The sequence below is a fragment of the Panthera pardus genome, unplaced genomic scaffold (assembly GCF_024362965.1).
Source record: "Panthera pardus isolate Hobbes unplaced genomic scaffold, ASM2436296v1 HiC_scaffold_22, whole genome shotgun sequence".
Classification (NCBI taxonomy): Eukaryota; Metazoa; Chordata; class Mammalia; order Carnivora; family Felidae; genus Panthera; species Panthera pardus.
The window spans coordinates 29899714-29915503 of NW_026526788.1; the positions used below are offsets into that span (position 1 = coordinate 29899714).

A 15790-nucleotide genomic window follows, 5' to 3' on the forward strand; every position below is an offset into this window, starting at 1 on the left:
GAAAAGTTACCTTGTTCAAGGTGGTACTTTAGGGATTACAGTATGGATTTTTATGTTATCTCAGCCTACCTTGACTTAGTGTTTTACCATTTCATGAACAATGTAAGAACCTTATTGTAATCTCTTTACCATCCCCCTGCCCTTTATGCTGTTTTTGACATACAGTATACATATATGTTACAATTCCTATAATACACAGTTACTGTTGTTTTGAATAGTTGATAGTCTTTTTATATTAAGAACTGTGTTATATTAATCCACTTGGCTACTTTTTCTTTCATTTTGCAGTTCTGTGATTCCATCTAGGATCATTTTCCTTCAATCTGGAAAACTTCAGTTAGCATTTCTTGTAATACAGTACTACTGATGGTAAATTCTCTCAACATTTATTTGTCTGAAAATATCTTTTTTTTTTTTTTTTTTTTTTTGCCTCATTTTGGCAGGATATAGAATTCTAGTCTGGCAGGGTTCTTTTCTTCCAATATTTTAAGGATGTTATTTCATATTCTTCTGGCTTCCATAGTTTTTGTTGAGAAGTCCATCATCATTCTTATTGTTTTTCTCCTGCAAGTGGTGTGTCTTTTTATTGTGGCTGTTTTTAAGGGTTTCCTTTTATCTTTAGTTTTTAGCAGTTTAATTATAATGTGCGTAGGTGTGGCTTTCTTTTTATTTGTTCTGCTTGAGATTTGCTGAGAGCTCCTTTAACCTGTGAGTTGCTGTCTTTGTTGGATTTTGAAAATTGTTGGCTTGAGACCCATTATTTCTCCTCTCTCCTCCTAGGATTCTGATGTACATATGTGAGATTATTTTTTCACATCTCACACGTCTTTCATATTCTGTTTTGTTTTCATCAATTTTTCCCTGCATGCTTCACTTTGCAGAGTTTCCACTCACCAGCCTTTAAGTTCACTGAGCTTTCTTCTGTTGTATTCAATCTGCCATAAGCTCAGCCAATGAATTCTTTTTTATTTTGAAGATATTTTAAATAAAATACTGCATGAGAAATGCTTAGCAGAGAGGAAATGACTAGGGAGAGTGCACACAATAAATTATTATCATCAGCATAGGATTAAGAGAAAATGTTTTTTGCTATTTTTATATTGATATCCAGTTTTATTGGGTAATGGTGAGAGAATGTCTTACAGAGTATAAGAAAATAAAACACACTGGTATTTAAAAAAGTTTTAATGAGATATAATTGACATATAACATTGTTTTAGGTGTAATGATCTGGGGGTGCCTTGATGGCTCAGTCAGTTTAGCATCTGACTCTAGATTTCATCTCATGGTTAATGGGATTGAGCCCCATGTTGGGTTCTGTGCTGAGCATGGAGCCTGCTTGGTACTTTCTCTCTCTCTCTCTCTCTCTCTCTCTCTGCTCCTCCCCCACTCTCTCTCAAAAATAAATAAATAAACATTAAAAAATAACATATAACAATCTGATATAGGTATATGTTGCAAAGTGACTGCCACAATACGTTTAGTTAAAATCCATCACCACACATAGTTAACAATTTTTTCTTATGAAGAACTTTTTTCTTCATAGTTTATTTTCTTCAAAAGTTTCTTATGAGAACTTTTAAAATATACTGTCTTGGCAGCTTTCAAATATACAATACAGTATTTGTTAACTATAGTCACCATATTGTGCATTATATCCCCAGGACTTATCTTATAACTGGAAGTTTGTACCTTTTGGCAACCTTTACCCATGGTGCCCACCCTTTTCCCCCTCCATCTTTAGCAACATCTTATCTGTTCTTTGTATCTATGAATTCAGGTTTTTTTATATTCCACATATGATTGCGATCATATGGCATTTGTCTTTCTCTGTCTGACTTCTGTAGTTTAACATAATACTCCATGTCCTTCCGTGTTTTTGCAAATGGCAGAATTTCCTGTTTTTATGGATGAATAATATTCCATTGTTTACGGATACCACATTTTCTTTATCCATTCATTCACTGATGGACACAGGTTGTTTTTATATCCTGACGTGTTGTAAATGATGCTGCAATGAACATGGAGATACGGATATCTCTTTGAGAGAGTAATTCCACTCCTTCTTAAAAAATTTTTTTTAAGTTTATTTATTTTGAGAAAGAGCGGGGGAGAGGCAGAGAGAGAGGGAGAGAGATAATCCCAAACAGGCTTCAGTCTGAAAGCACAGAGCCCGATGTGAGGATTTAACTGGTGAACTGTGACATCATGACCTGAGCCCAAACCAAGAGTCAGATGCTTAACTGACTGAGCCACCCAGGTACCCCAGTAATTCCAATTCTTTTGGATTAATATCCAGCAGTGGAAATGCTGGGTCATATGATAGTTTCAGTTTTAATTTTTTGAGGAACCTCTATACTGTTTTCCAAGTAGCTGAATCAATTTATATTCCCATCAACAGTGCACAGGGTTCCCTTTTCTCTGTATCCTCTCCAACACTTGTTATATCTTGTCTTTTTGATAACAACCAGCTTAACAGATAGAAGGTGATATCTCACTGTGGATTTGATTTGCATTTCCCTAATGGTTAGTGATGTTGAGCACCTTTTCATGTACCTGTTGGCCATTTGTATGTCTTCTCTGGAAAAATATCTATTCAAATACTCTGCCCAATTTTTTGAAAACACTTAAAAATGTTTATTTATTTTTTGAGACACAGAGAGAGTGCCAGTGTATGTGTGTGTGTATGTGTGTGTGTTTGTGTGTGTGTGTGTGTGTGTGTGTGTGTGTGTGTGTGTGTGTTTGAGCAGGGGAGGAGCAGAGAGAGAGGGAGACAGAAAATCCCAACCTGACAGCACAGAGCCTGACATGGGGCTCAATCTCATGAACTGTGAGATCATGACCTAAGCTGAAATCAAGAATCTGACATTTAACCGACTGGCAGGTGCCCCTGCCCATTTTTAATTATATATTTTGGATGTTAACCTCTTGTCAGATACATGATTTAAAAATATTTTCTTTCATTCTTTATAAGTTGACTTTTCATTTTCTTGATGGTTCCCTTTGCTGTACAGAAGAATTTTAGTTTGATATAGTCTCAGTTGTTTATTTTTGCTTTTGTTGTCTTTGCTTTTAGTGTCAAATAAAAAAAAATCTTTGCCAAGACCAATAATGTCAAAGAGCTTAGTGCTTATTTTCTTCTAGGAGTTTTATGGTTTTGGGTATTATTTTTTAAGTCTTTAATACATTTTGAGTTCATTTTTTTGTATGGTGTAAGAATCCAGTTTCATTCTTTTGCACATGGCTGTTTTCCCAACACCATTTATTGAAGATACTATCCTTTTCCCATTGTACAGCCTTGGCTGCTTTGTTGAAAATTAATTGACCATAAATGTATGGGCTTATTTATTGGTCTGTTCAGATTTTATATTTTTTAATGGTTTAGTCTTGACAGTTTTGTGTTTCTAGGAATTTATATCTTCTAGGCTGTCCAATTTGTTGGCATATAATTGTTCATAGTAGAATTTTACTTTGTATTTCTGTGGTATCAGTTGTAGCATCTCTTTCATTTATGATTTGATTTTATTTGATTCCTTTCTACTTTTTTCTTGAAGAATCTAGCCAAAATTTTTAGTTTATCTTTTCAAAAGAAAAAAACACAGCTCTTAGTTTCATTGATCTTTTCTATTGTCTTTTTAGTCTCTATTTCATTTGTTTCCACTCTGAGCTTTGTTATTCCTTCCTTCTACTAACTTTGGGCTCTTTTTCTACTTCCTTTAGGTGTAAAGTTAGGTTGTTTGAGATCTCTCTTCTTTCTTAATTCAGTGCTTATCACTATGAAGTTAGAACTGCTTTTGGCTACATCCCCTTAGTTTTGGTAGGTTGTATTTCCATCTTCCTTTGTCTCAAGATATTTTTTGACTTCTCTTTTGATTTCTTCTTTCACATATTGGTTGTTCAGTAGCATTTTGTTTATTCTCCACACATTTGTGGATTTTCCAGTTTTCTTCTTGTAATTTATTTCTAGTTTTATACCATTGTGGTCAGAAAAGATGCTTGGTATGATTTCAGTCTTCTTAAATTTATTGAGACTTGTTTTGTGGTCTAATATATGATCTATCCTGGAGAATGTTCCATGTACACTCGAAAATATGTTTTCCATTGCTTTCAGATGGAATGTTCTCTATATGGCTGTAAAGTCATTCTTTTTCATTTTTTTTTCTTTTCGCTCCTCTGATTGGATGCATTCCATTGCCCTGTCTTTCAGTTTGCTGATGCTTTCTTCTGTTTCATCTAGTCTGATGTTGAGCCATTTTACTGAATTTTTCAGTTTAGTTGTATTCTTCAGCTGTATGATTTCTGTCTGTTTGTTTTTTTCTCTTATATTTTAAACCTCCTAGTTGAAATTCTCATTTTGTTTATACATCATTCTCCTGACCTTGGTGAGCATCTTTGTGAACGTTATTTTGAATTATTTATCAGGTAAATCCCTTATCTGTGTTTCATTAAGGTCCTTTACTAGAGTTTCATCTTATTATTTAATTTGGAACATATTCTTCTGTTTCTTCATTTTCCTTGGCTAAGTTGGTTTCTATGCATTAGATAAAACAGCCACCTCTCCCAGTCTTGAAAGAGTAGGAGATGAACTTTATCATTTTTTTTAAATGTTTATTTATTATTGAAAGAGAGAGTCAGAGCGTGAGCAGGGGAGGGGCCGAGGGAGAGGGAGACACAGAATCTGAAGCAGGCTCCAGACTCTGAGCTGTCAGCACAGAGCCCGAGGCGGCGCTTGAACTCATAAACCGCGAGATCATGACCTGAGCCGAAGTCGGATGCTTAACTGACTGAGCCACCCAGGTGCCCCTGAACTTTATTATTTAACCCTGCCCTAGCTCTTGGTTCTCTCTCAAGCCTTTGTAATTGTCCAAGCAGCCTTCTTTGTTCTTGGTGGTTCCCAGTAGTTGAGCGTGTGCCAAGGCATGTCAGTGTCCCAGAAGAAAGAATTTCAGTCAGCACCTAGATGTAGGCTGACTGGAAGCTAGACTCTCAGACAACAGCTTTTAAAGTATGCAACTATACCTCTTTCGGGGAAACACTGGGAGACGGACATCCTCTTTGTTTCCTCTGCACTGATCCCTGGGAAGACAGCCAATTGAAAACTGTTTCTGGGTTTGCTACAGTCCTGTCAAACCCATGAACACAAGCCATACTGGCCACCAGAGCCAGGCTGTCAAGAGTTGTATCTCCTGGGCCACAGCCACAAAAGCCAGGGTGCCAGACTTACACACTCCTTTTCTGGAGACACAAGAGACCTGGGGCAGGGTAGAGAGAAAGTGTAAAGATGGTACCTGCCAGCCTCCTCTTTTTTTGAAGGGGATTGCCACTGGCCCCTAGATATGTGTTACATTAAAAGCCTGAACCTCAGACTGGAGTTTTAAGATCTTCAAGTAGGCCTTGTGAGGAAAAATGGTTTTTCCGTCTACTGCCTCTGCACTGTGTCCGGGGGGGATAGGCAGTTAAAAATATTTGTTTGTTTGTTTGTTTGTTACAGTTCTGAGACCCTGGAATGTAAGTCCTACTGACCACCCGAGCCACATAAGCAAGGCATATCCTGTGGGTGGCAGTTACAAAACCTAGGGCACCAGATATGTGCACAAGCTCCTTTCTGGGAGACACTGGCAACCTGGAGTGAGGCATAGGGAAAGTGTAAAGATGGATTAATGAATTCTTAACTTAAAATATTGTATTTTTTCAATTGTAGAATATCCATTTTTTTTTTTAGCAATTCAATAGATTCAATTCCTCTGTTGGCATTCTTTATCTTTTCATCCATTTTGTACAAGTTTCTTTAACATATTTATAATAGTTTTTAAAAGTCTTTGTCTGCTAATTCTAACTCCAGTTCTGGATCACCCATACGACTGTTTCTATTGCTTATTTTTTCCTCTTGCTTATAGGTCACATTTTTCTAATTCTTCACATTATTCCCCCCCACCCCATCTCTCTCTCTCTCTCTCTCTCTCTCATATATTAATAGCCACAGAATCTGAAGTAGATGTTATTTTTTCCCAGAGTGAGAACAACTCTTTCTTCTCTGAGACAGCTGAAATGATGGACTCATTACTTCAATCCAGTTTGATATTGAGCTGGATTAGCTTACTTTTAATTTCAAATATCTTTAAGATTAATGTTAATCTTGTCTTTATTGCAGGCCCTCTTTTCAAGTACACTTCTCTTTGTCAAACATAATATTTCAGGAAATCTCTCCCTGAATTTACATTCTAACCCTTAGACTCCTCTATTGCCCAGAACATAGTAAAATTGCTGTGGTGGAACACAAGCCACTGGGGAAAACCAGCTGTGCACTTGAGGCTTTGTAAAGTTCTACTTTGTCAAGCCAACCCACATGGCCATTAAAAGCTGGCTTTTTTTTTTTTCTCATTCTTTCTCTCAGCAGGTTTGTCTTTGCTCTGACAAGTCCAATTCCTATCAGTCCCTGCCTAGACTCAGCAAATGCCCTCAGAGAGGAAAGCAGTCACTAATCTCCATTCGCCTTAGAAGAGTTCTTTCTGCCCTAGAATTTAATTTCATTAGATTTCTTTGTATCTCTAGCTTTCCAGTGCCTCTAAAAAGAAATGTGATTTTTTTTTTTAGCTTATCCATTTTTCCCCCCAGTTATTATAGTGATCTGCTGCTGCTTCAGTAGGTTAAGTGTCCAACTCTTGATTTCAGCTTGGGTCATGATCTCATGGTTCAAGCCCCACACTGGACCCTGTACCAATTGTGTGGAGACTGCTTGGGATTCTTTCTCTTTCTATCTCTTTCTTCTTCTCTCTCTGCACCTTCCCACTCATGCTCTCTTTGTCTCTCAAAATAAATAAATAAACTTAAAAAAAAGTACTTTCAAGGAGAGACTTTACGTGGCAAGTTGAGGATTTATATGCCTCAGTATATTTTTTATGATGCCCTCATATTTGAGTGATAATTTGGCTGGATATAAAATTCTAGATTCAAGAATCCTTTCCTTCAATTCATTAAATTATTGTTTTCTTATCTCATTGTTGCTGTTGAGAAGCCTAATGTCAATCTAGTTCTTATGATTTGGTGTCTCTCTAGAAGCTTTTAGAATTTTTTTTCTTTGTTTTGTCTATGGTATTCTGTAATGTGGGATGGATTTTCCCTTATATCTTTTGTTTAGGACTCTATAGCCAGGGCACCTGGGTGGCTCAGTCGGTTAAACATCTAACTTCGGCTCAGGTCATGATCTCACAGTTCGTGAGTTAGAGGTTCGTGAGTTCGAGCCCCGTGAAGGGCCCTGTGCTGACAGCTCAGAGCCTGGAGCCTTCTTCGGATTTTGTGTCTCCTCCTTTCTCTGTCAGGAGGGAGCCCACTCATGCTATCTCTATCTCTCATAAATAAATAAACTTAAAAAAAAAGACTCTACAGCCTTTTCATTCTGAGGTCCTTCATTTTTACTTAGTTGTAGGAAATGTATCTGTTTTATTTTCAAATATTTTCTATTTTATTTTTCTCTTTTTCTGGAATTCCTATTATCCAAATGTTGATACTTCTACTTTTTTTTTGGCACATCTACTTTTATTATTCATATTATTTAACTTTTCTATTTCTTTTTCTTTCCCTGCTTCCTACTAGGAGAGTTTCTCAATCTAATCTTTTAACTCAGCAATTCATTCTTCAGCTATACCCATTCTAATAGATGTGTCCATCTATTATGTTTTGCCTCTTATTTTCTTAAGAGTGTTTCCCAAAAAGCAAAAGTTTTTATTTATTTTTTTATTATTATTATTTTTTAAAATTTTTTAATATATGAAATTTACTGTCAAATTGGTTTCCATACAACACCCAGTGCTCATCCCAAAAGGTTCCCTCCTCAATACCCATCACCCACCCTGCCCTCCCTCCCACCCTGCCCTCCCTCCCACCCCCCATCAACCCTCAGTTTGTTCTCAGTTTTTAACAGTCTCTTATGCTTAAAGCAAAAGTTTTTAATTTCAAGAAGTTTAACTTATTACTTTTTTCTTTCATGGCTTATGCTTTAGGTGTCCTACATGTATATGTAATATATCAAATATATATGCACACACTTGTATATACATGTGTGTATGTATATATGCCTAATTTTCCATTATGTTGTTTTTCAACTCTATATTATGTTTTTCATATATAATGCCTCTATATTTTAAATAATTTCATATCTTTTTTTAAAATACTTTCATATCTTATTTCATGCTGTTCTTTATCTCATTAAGTATATCCATCATCCTTACTTATTTTACCTTCTTGGTCTGCCTGTTCTATTTCTGCTTCAAATGGTATCTGTTCCTAGTTTGTCATTCTTTGCAGGTCATTCTGGTCCTCAGATATCTAGGTAGTTGCCTGGTGAACTTCGTCACTTAAGGGTTATCCACTACTCTGTCTTGGAATGTGTGTTGGGTTAGACCCTGAGGCTAGAGCCTGCTCTGAGTCAGTCCCAGTGAATTCATGGAGAAGGGAGAAGCAGAGCTCTAGAATGTAGACTCCTGGGCCCCCAAATCCACTGTTCAACGTTCCTGTTAGCCCCAAGTATTCCCTTGGTGAGGGTTTTAGGGACTGACCTTTAGTCTGTTATGCAGAAGTGGTGCTGGGAGGGAATATCTCACTGGGTTATCATCTACCAGCCCTTGAGGGTGAGCAAATAATACCTGAGGCTAGTCAAGCCTCATTTGCTTTTCTGGCTTTTTACTCAAGCAGGACTTATGTCTTGGTCTTACTCCATGGGCCCCTATACTGGGGTCTGAGACATTACTGCCCCTAGTGAAGGATCAGGAAGTGATTATCTCAGGTTATATGCAGGGAGAGGCAGGAGTAGATTTTAAAACACTTTTCTCTAACCTTCACCATTTTTCGCCTACCCAATCAGACATTTCCCATGGTGCAGCTGATACACGTGGGTATGCTTGTTTTTGTTTGTGGCAGTGGTAAGAAAAATGGGATTCTACTCTATGCATTACTCTGCATCTAACTTTTTTGACTTAACAATACATCATGGGTAACCATTACGATTTATGTCCATTTTTTCTTTTCTTTTTTTTTTCTTTTCTTTTCTTTTTCTTTTTTATTTTTTACAGCTTCTTATAAGCCTAAATGAAATACTATTCACCAGGTACCCTGGTGCTGATAAAAGCACAGTATATTTCATAGTCAGCTGTGGAGGGACAGAGGACAGGGCTGGATGCAAAAATAAATCTGATGGTGGGATTAGGCCTGAGGGGCAGAGGGAAGGAGATTGACATTTCTCTGGGAAACTGGCAGGTTAGCCAATGTCCCCGGTCAAATCCATTTCCTCTGACACCCAAAGCACTTACTATAAAACCCTCACTACTGACACGATGGCTGCCTGGCTCATTTTTCTTGGGTATATGTGTGTTTGAGGGCTTCCTACTTCTACTCTGCTCCCATCCCCCACTGCTCACCCACATCCTTTCTCCCCTGTGCCTGGTACACAGAAGGCAGCACTTACTGGGTCAGATTGGGAATTCATCTTTCCTCTGAAAGAGTTAGAGCTATGTATATGGTCGTCTCTGGGCCCCAGATCCTAGTCTGTCTAGATTTCTGAATCAGGAGATGCTTCTGGTAGAGAGGACAGAGTGGACTGTCCTGGGACTGAAGCTTGGGATCTGAACTGCGACAGTGTCTGGAGTTTTATACAAAAGAGAATTGAATTGTAGATCAGCTGGGAGGTTATTGTGATAGCCCTGGTGCCCTGTGCCTGCAGGGCACTGGAACCCTGTGGGAGCACATAGCTGACATTTTTTTTGCTTGAGATTAGGAAGTCTTTTGCTTCCTCTGTGAAGAGGCTTGAATTCAAAGGACTGTTGTGGTAGGATGGAGTCTTTTTCTTGGTAAAAATGAAACAGAGATTTGGCTCCAGTTGTTACGAGGTGGTGGGCAGATGAGCTCTCTCTCCAGCCTTTGGTGGAAAGCAAGTTTAAGAGCTTGCGGTCACATTTTTGTCCGACATCATAGAGAGCATAGAGAAGCTGTGATTCCAGACCCAGAGGAGTGAGAATTTATCTCGGTGTGACTCTCCAAAGACCGTCTTTATTCAAGAAATGTCAGAGACCCATTTCATAGTAAGTTTCTTCTGAGGTTTTGCTTTGGTTAATGATAAGTTCCCTCTCATCACTTAAGGGCTGACATCATCTCCAGATAGTGGTGTCCCTGAGAGCCTTCCCAAGCCTGGGAGGTACTGACCGGTGGTGGGAACACCAGGCTGAAAGGCAGGTCCCCTGTGTTGTATTTTCTCCTGGGCCTCAGTCTGGCTCTGTCTGAGATGTACTAATCATCTCTCTGCCTTCTTCCCAAGCTGTTGGGAGAGAGTGAGAGTACAAGTTTGAAGGAGAATTTAAGTTGCTTTGTTATACTCTGCCAAAGTTTGTCTTCTCAAAGTTGGCTCTTTTGTTAGCATATTCTTTGGAGCAGGACTTGTCTAGGCTTCGGTTTCTCAATTTGTAGAAGAAATTGGACAGTGCCCAACTGCAAGGAGACTGGCATGGAATGTGCAGGATGGTTAAACGAATGTGTGAATGAACGGACAATTGGTTGGATGTGACGAGGAACCTCAGGATGACACAAGAAACATGTTCTGAGGACTGTTTCCTCCAGAAACTAAGTAGATCCTGGCTGTGAAGTGGTTAATACATATAAGCACTGGCAGTTTAAATATATGGTCCAAGTCATGAATGCAGGGCTTAAGAAAAACCACACGGGAGAGGTATCAGTGAGCTGGGGAGCATCGGAGGCTTGGGCCAGGGTTAGGAATTGGATCCTGTGACCTTTATTTAACATTCTTCAGAAAGTGGGCCAGTCTGCACAGCCACCCTCTCGTGTTAGCTGACTCAGCTGAAGGGCATATGTACTTGAAGTTTCTATCATGTTCACTTTTGCTTCGATAAAAGCATTTAGAAGTTTGGGGTCTTCTATTTGGTTGGTCAGTGATTGTGTCTTTCTTTACTAAGGATCACAGATTAGCATGACTGTCACCCTTGGAAGGTTGTGGGGAAGGAGGACAAGATTTTCTGTAAGAGTCTAGAGAACTAAGGCCGGTAGAAGGAAGTCAGGGGGAGGCAGGTTTCATCTCAGACACCACCAGCCAACCATGGAAAAGGCTGCTTTAAAGGGCGACGTTTGGGACGCCTGGGTGGCTCAGTTGGCTAAACATCCAGCTCTTGGTTTCGGCTCAGGTCATGATCTCACAGTTTTGGGAGTTCAAGCCTCACATTGGGCACTGCGCTGGCAGCAGGGAAACTGCTTGGGATTCTCTCTCTCTCTCCCTGCCCCTCCCCACTCACTCTGTCTCTTTCCCTCTCAAAATAAACTTAAAAAAACATTTAAACATAATAAAAAACAATAATAAAGGGTGAGATCTTCTTTTGCATGGGGGCGGGGAACATGATGTACTAGGTTCTTTCCAGCTCATAGAATATGCTTTCACCCCTTGGAGTCTTATCCCCTGGGAAATTAACCTCTGAATTGCTAAAATCCTTGTATTTTATCCCCACTTGCAACCCCATCAAACAACTGGTCACATTTCTCTCTACAGCTATAAACTCCTATCAGGCATTCTCTCAAAATATCATCTATGAATTCCAATTTCAGGAAGAGCATGTGGAGAGCCTAGAGAGTGGAAGAGAAGCAGGGTCTATTATACTGTGAGTGAATGAATGCACTTGACTGTAGACATGGAGAACGTGGCTCTCAACTTGAGCAGGTTGTGGAATGGTCAAGAGGGCTTATTAAACACAGATTGTTGGCTTCTTCCCCAAAGTTTTCAATTTGATAGGTCTGTGGCAGGGCCTCAGGATGTACATTGTTAGCTGTTGCCACTTGTGCAGGGACCACAATTGGAGAACCACTGCCCTGGAGGGTAGAGACCTCAGCCAGCCTACTCTCAGTAAGTCCCAAATCTGCAAGGGCTGAGTTAATAAATTTCAGGGCACATCTTCCTCCTCCACCACATTCTCCTCCTCTTTCATTAAGGATCACTTGTCCCTGCCCCACTGGCTTGAAAGAAAACTCTGACCCAGACCAGCATGTCCCAGACCCAAAGTCACTTCCTCTGGGAAGCCTTCCATGAGTTCTTAGGATTAGATGTTGTGGCTCACTATACTTCCCCATGATAGTAACCAGACACAAGTCACAATTTGTAATGATAATTCATGTGATTTCTTAATTAACATCTCTTTCCCCAAGAGACTATAAACAAAGCTCTATGAAGGTAGGATTGAAGAAAAGTAGGAAAGAGGGGCACCTGAGTGGCTCAGTCACTTAAGCGTCTGACTTCAGCTCAGGTCATGATCTCATGGTTGGTGAGTTTGAGCCCCATGTCGGGCTCTGTGCTGACAGCTTAGAACCCGGAGCCTGCTTCAGATGGATTCTGTGTCTCCCTCTTTCTCTCCCCCTCCCCTGCTCATGTTTTGTCTGTCTCTCAAAAAAATAAAAAACATATAAAAAAAAAGTTAAATCTTTAAAAAAAAGGTAGAAAAGAGGTAAGGCAGCTGGATGGGGGAAGAGTGGTGGGTCATCCCCAGGATTATGGAAAAGAATGAAAGAACACGGGATTTTGTTCCCAAAAAAGTGCCTCCTGAAGGGAAGAGGAAGGAAGGAGGTGACATTCATGAGGATTTTGGCTCAGGTCTGCCCCAGCTCTGTCTGGCACCAGTCAGATATTTGTTTTCTCTGTTTTCCCCACCAATCTGAGTATTTCACCTCTCTGCAGATTTTATTTTTAATCAAATTTTTAAAAATGTTTATTTATTTTACGGGGCGCCTGGGTGACTCAGTTGGTTCAGTGTCCTACTTCAGCTCAAGTCATGATCTCGTGGTCCATGGGTTTGAGCCTTGCGTCAGGCTCTGTGCTGACAGCTCAGAGCCTGGAGCCTGCTTTGGTTTCTGTGTCTCCTTCTCTCTCTCTGCCCCACCCCCACTCATATTCTGTCTCTGTCTCTGTCTCAAAAATAAAGATTAAAAAAAAAGGGGGCACCTGGGTGGCTCAGTCGATTGACCATCTGACTTCGGCTCAGGTCATGATCTCATGGTTTGTGAGTTTGAGCCTTGCATTGGGCTCTGTGTTGACAGCTCAGAGCCTGGAGCCTGCTTCAGATTCTGTGTCTCCCTCTTTCTCTCTCCCTTCCTTGCTCTCTGTCTCTGTCTCTGTCTCTCTCAAAAATAAATTAACTTTAAAAAATTAAAAAAAAAAGAGTAAAAAAATTAGGGGCACCTGGGTGGCTCAGTCATTTAAGTGCCCAACTCTTGATTTCGGCTCAGGTCGTGATCTCGTGGTTCATGAGTTCAAGCCCCAGACTGGGCTCTGTGCTGACAGTGTGGAGCCTGCTTAGGATTCTCTGTCTCCCTCTCTCTCTCTGCCCCTCCCCTGCTCATGCTCTCTCTCTTTCTCAAGAATAAATAAACATTAAAAAAAAAAAGCTGACACTTAACAACTCTTTTAAGTGTTTATTTTTGAGAGAGATTGAAAGCATGAGCGGAGGGGCAGAGAGAGAGGGAGACAGAGGATCTGAAGCAGGCTCTGTGCTGACAGCAGAAAAGCCGATGTGGGGCTTGAACTCACGAACCATGAGATCACGGCCTGAGCTGAAGTCGGATGCTTAACCAACTGAGCCACCCAGGCGCCCCTCTCCTCAGATTTTAAAAGTTGAGTTGATTTTTCTAGCTCTGAGCTACTTGCTAGCTCTAAGCCTCAGCTATTGCATCCATAAAATAAAGAGTTAGAGCCCCAGGGTGGGAGAGATCTGAGTTAAAAACCCAGTTCTGCTACATTTTCTTGTACATACCGCTGCATTTCTTTGAGCACCTGACTTAGCTTCGGTAAGCTTCGGCTTCTCTGGGCATAAGAAATGGTTTCTGTTTCCTGGCATTTTGGGGAAGCTTCCAGAGTCAATGCATGGGAAATCTTTAGCACAATGCCTGGCACACGGGAGGGCTCAGTGCACCCGGGCTGCCCTTTCATCACCGTCACCACCGTCCTCTTCACTGTTGTCCCCATTCCTGTCTGCCTCACCCAAGGTTTTTGCGAGGTACCTATGAGCGGGATAACAAATTTCATAACCAGAAAGCATCCTCTGAATGTCTAGGGCACCAAATGCCCCAACCCCTGCCCACAAGACCACTGGAGCACCCTCTTCATTGGATACAAGGCCACGCTCTACCCCTTCTAGTCCTTTGGTGGCTCTTGATATTATGACAAATGCATCTTTTGTCCCTTTCTGTTCTCAGGACTCCAACTAACCAACTAAAGAGCTGTTGCCCAGAGCATTGTTCCCGAGGAAGAAAAGAGCTAAGCACACACCCACAACTGCTTTGTGCCAAGAATCTACAGTTGGGTTTGCCAAGCAGCATATGTTGTCCTTTTGGAAAATGAGAGTGAGACCGCGTGAAGAGGCAGCAGAGGTGTCTCAAGCCATCTCAAGGCAAGTGAGCGGGTGGCCATGCTGTGTGGTCTCACTCCACCCTGAGCTAGACCCTCCTTGGCCCTTTGCAGGACCTCCCTTCCTGTCCTTCTCTGTAAGTAAGACGAATAAAAGAATACTCCAGTCTCATGATCTCAAAGGGTAGATACTGGAGTTGAGACCCACTTATTCTACTGCTGAGGCCCAGAGAGAGACAAACACTTTCCCAAGTTTACACAGGCCCAGAGAGGGACAAACACTTTCCCAAGGTTACACCGTGATTTGTAACTGGACCAAAACTTACTACTGTTAGGTCTTTTTGTTTGATGTACTGGGGCTAATGTCATCTACAGTGTTTTTGTTTTGTTTTGTTTTGTTTTGTTTTGTTTTGTTTTTAAGGCAAATGCTTTTATTGCTCATGGCTTGGTAAGCTGTAAAGGGCCGCTCTCCCCTGAGTCTCACTTGCTCCTCTCTGTTGACCTCTGTGTCTAAACTGATGCCACATACTTAAGGGAGGCTGTAATAGAATAGCCGAGAGCTGCAGCCAGCCTGATCTCCAAGCTTAACTTTGCTACTGACCCACTATATGAGGTTGGGAAGTTCCTCAACCTTGATGAGCCTCAGTGTCCTCATCTATAAAATAAGATAGGGGCACCTGGGTGGCTCAGCTGGTTGAGCGCCTGAGTCTAGATTTCAGCTCACCTTATGATCCTGGGGTCCTGGGATCGAGCCCTGGGTTGGGCTCCTCACTGAGCATGGAGCCTACTTGGGATTCACTCTCTGTCTCTCTCTTTCTCTCTCTCTCTCTGCCTCTGCCCCTCTTGCACTTGTGCACAAGTGTGGTCTCTCTTTCTCTCTAAAATTAAAAAAATAAAATAAAATGTATAACATAGAATAATATTACTTATGAGGGGTTCTTGCAATTTAATGCCTTGAGTTATTTGTAGCAGCGCCTGACAAATAATACACTCCACAAATGCTAGCTATGATTACCTCTACGTGGGTCGCTTCCCGCTTAAGATGGGAAGTCAATCGATTCGGGGGTTCATGGTGTCTAAAGACAAGGCTAAAATGATATAAAGAAACAAGGCTAACCACAGCTGGAAACGAAGAAGGAATCCTGCCATTAGGAGACACAAATGAATCGTGGAGTTTTCTGTTATTAAAAGGCTGGGATATCAAGACTCCTAAATTCAGGTAAATGATACAACAAATGAAGCAACTGTTTTGAAAGTGTGTTATGAAGGTGCCTAGGCCTGCTGTTTGGGAAAGGCAACACTTCGTTTGCACAGATGCTTTAGAATCTGAGAAGGGAGTTCTAGAGAAATCTGTGCAAGTCTCGGAGAAGACTGATGGAGTCCCAGGGTAATGGGGTGATAGGGGAA

At 40.7% G+C, this 15790-nt stretch overlaps 1 protein-coding gene across 1 annotated transcript in view; it reads left to right on the plus strand.

The window, feature by feature from the left end:
- HK1 (hexokinase 1) overlaps positions 1–15790 on the plus strand; it is a 123999-nt gene that overhangs the window by 11106 nt on the left and 97103 nt on the right. The window contains exon 2 of the mRNA XM_019444379.2: positions 14233–14426. The gene's annotated coding sequence lies outside the window, so the exon portion shown is untranslated. The remainder of the gene's footprint in view (positions 1–14232; positions 14427–15790) is intronic.